This window comes from Eucyclogobius newberryi, unplaced genomic scaffold (genome assembly GCF_026437365.1).
Source record: "Eucyclogobius newberryi isolate DKJ021-1_F unplaced genomic scaffold, fEucNew1.0.hap1 SCAF_79, whole genome shotgun sequence".
Lineage (NCBI taxonomy): Eukaryota > Metazoa > Chordata > Actinopteri > Gobiiformes > Gobiidae > Eucyclogobius > Eucyclogobius newberryi.
In genome coordinates this window covers 395,001-397,500 of record NW_027316489.1, presented here as the reverse complement: position 1 = coordinate 397,500, position 2,500 = coordinate 395,001, and positions in this window count along the sequence as shown.

The window sequence follows — 2,500 nt, the reverse complement described above, 5'->3', positions numbered from 1 at the left end:
GTGCTCCGGGGGCTCCAGGGGTTCCAGGGGGTGGTCGGCGGAGGCCATGCCCAGCCAGAGTGGCCCTTCCCCGGGGTGAGTCTGGGGAGAGTGGGGGGTGGCTCTGGAGGGCCTCCGGGGGTTCCAGGGGCTCCAGGGGGTGCTTGGTGGAGGCCATGCCCAGCCAGAGTGGCCCTTCCCCGGGGTGAGTCTGGGGAGAGTGGGGGGTGGCTCTGGGGGTGCTCCGGGGGCTCCAGGGGGTGCTCGGCGGAGGCCATGCCCAGCCAGAGTGTCCCTTCCCCGGGGTGAGTCTGGAGGAGTGGGGGGTGGCCCTGGAGGTGCTCCGGGGGCTCCAGGGGCTCCAGGGGGTGCTCGGCGGAGGCCATGCCCAGCCAGAGTGTCCCTTCCCCGGGGTGAGTCTGGAGGAGTGGGGGGTGGCTCTGGAGGTGCTCCGGGGGCTCCAGGGGGTGCTTGGTGGAGACCATGCCCAGCCAGAGTGTCCCTTCCCCGGGGTGAGTCTGGGGAGAGTGGGGGGTGGCTCTGGGGGTGCTCCGGGGGCTCCAGGGGGTGCTTGGTGGAGACCATGCCCAGCCAGAGTGGCCCTTCCCCGGGGTGAGTCTGGGGAGAGTGGGGGGTGGCTCTGGAGGGCCTCCGGGGGTTCCAGGGGTTCCAGGGGTTCCAGGGGGTGCTCGGTGGAGGCCATGCCCAGCCAGAGTGGCCCTTCCCCGGGCAGAGTCTGGGGAGAGTGGGGGGTGGCTCTGGAGGTGCTCCGGGGGCTCCAGGGGCTGCTTGGTGGAGACCATGCCCAGCCAGAGTGGCCCTTCCCCCGGGTGAGTCTGGGGACAGTGGGGGGTGGCCCTGGAGGGCCTCCGGGGGTTCCAGGGGGTGCTCGGCGGAGGCCATGCCCGGCCAGAGTGTCCCTTCCCCGGGCAGAGTCTGGGGAGAGTGGGGGGTGGCTCTGGAGGTGCTCCGGGGGCTCCAGGGGTTCCAGGGGGTGGTCGGCGGAGGCCATGCCCAGCCAGAGTGTCCCTTCCCCGGGGTGAGTCTGGAGGAGAGTGGGGGGTGGCTCTGGGGGTGCTCCGGGGGCTCCAGGGGGTGCTCGGCGGAGGCCATGCCCAGCCAGAGTGTCCCTTCCCCGGGGTGAGTCTGGAGGAGTGGGGGGTGGCCCTGGAGGTGCTCCGGGGGCTCCAGGGGCTCCAGGGGGTGCTCGGTGGGGGCCATGCCCAGCCAGAGTGTCCCTTCCCCGGGGTGAGTCTGGAGGAGTGGGGGGTGGCTCTGGAGGTGCTCCGGGGGCTCCAGGGGGTGCTTGGTGGAGACCATGCCCAGCCAGAGTGGCCCTCCCCCGGGGTGAGTCTGGGGAGAGTGGGGGGTGGCTCTGGAGGGCCTCCGGGGGTTCCAGGGGCTCCAGGGGGTGCTTGGTGGAGGCCATGCCCAGCCAGAGTGTCCCTTCCCCGGGGTGAGTCTGGGGTGAGTGGGGGGTGGCTCTGGGGGTGCTCCGGGGGCTCCAGGGGGTGCTCGGCGGAGGCCATGCCCAGCCAGAGTGGCCCTTCCCCGGGGTGAGTCTGGGGAGAGTGGGGGGTGGCTCTGGGGGTGCTCCGGGGGCTCCAGGGGCTCCAGGGGGTGCTCGGTGGGGGCCATGCCCAGCCAGAGTGTCCCTTCCCCGGGGTGAGTCTGGAGGAGTGGGGGGTGGCTCTGGAGGTGCTCCGGGGGCTCCAGGGGGTGCTTGGTGGAGACCATGCCCAGCCAGAGTGGCCCTCCCCCGGGGTGAGTCTGGGGAGAGTGGGGGGTGGCTCTGGAGGGCCTCCGGGGGTTCCAGGGGCTCCAGGGGGTGCTTGGTGGAGGCCATGCCCAGCCAGAGTGTCCCTTCCCCGGGGTGAGTCTGGGTGTGAGTGGGGGGTGGCTCTGGGGGTGCTCCGGGGGCTCCAGGGGGTGCTCGGCGGAGGCCATGCCCAGCCAGAGTGGCCCTTCCCCGGGGTGAGTCTGGGGAGAGTGGGGGGTGGCTCTGGGGGTGCTCCGGGGGCTCCAGGGGGTGCTTGGTGGAGACCATGCCCAGCCAGAGTGGCCCTTCCCCGGGCAGAGTCTGGGGAGAGTGGGGGGTGGCTCTGGAGGTGCTCCGGGGGCTCCAGGGGTTCCAGGGGGTGCTCAGTGGGGGCCATGCCCAGGCAGAGTGTCCCTTCCCCGGGGTGAGTCTGGAGGAGTGGGGGGTGGCTCTGGAGGTGCTCCGGGGGCTCCAGGGGGTGCTTGGTGGAGACCATGCCCAGCCAGAGTGTCCCTTCCCCGGGGTGAGTCTGGGGAGAGTGGGGGGTGGCTCTGGGGGTGCTCCGGGGGCTCCAGGGGGTGCTTGGTGGAGACCATGCCCAGCCAGAGTGGCCCTTCCCCGGGGTGAGTCTGGGGAGAGTGGGGGGTGGCTCTGGAGGGCCTCCGGGGGTTCCAGGGGTTCCAGGGGGTGCTCGGTGGAGGCCATGCCCAGCCAGAGTGGCCCTTCCCCGGGCAGAGTCTGGGGAGAGTGGGGGGTGGCTCT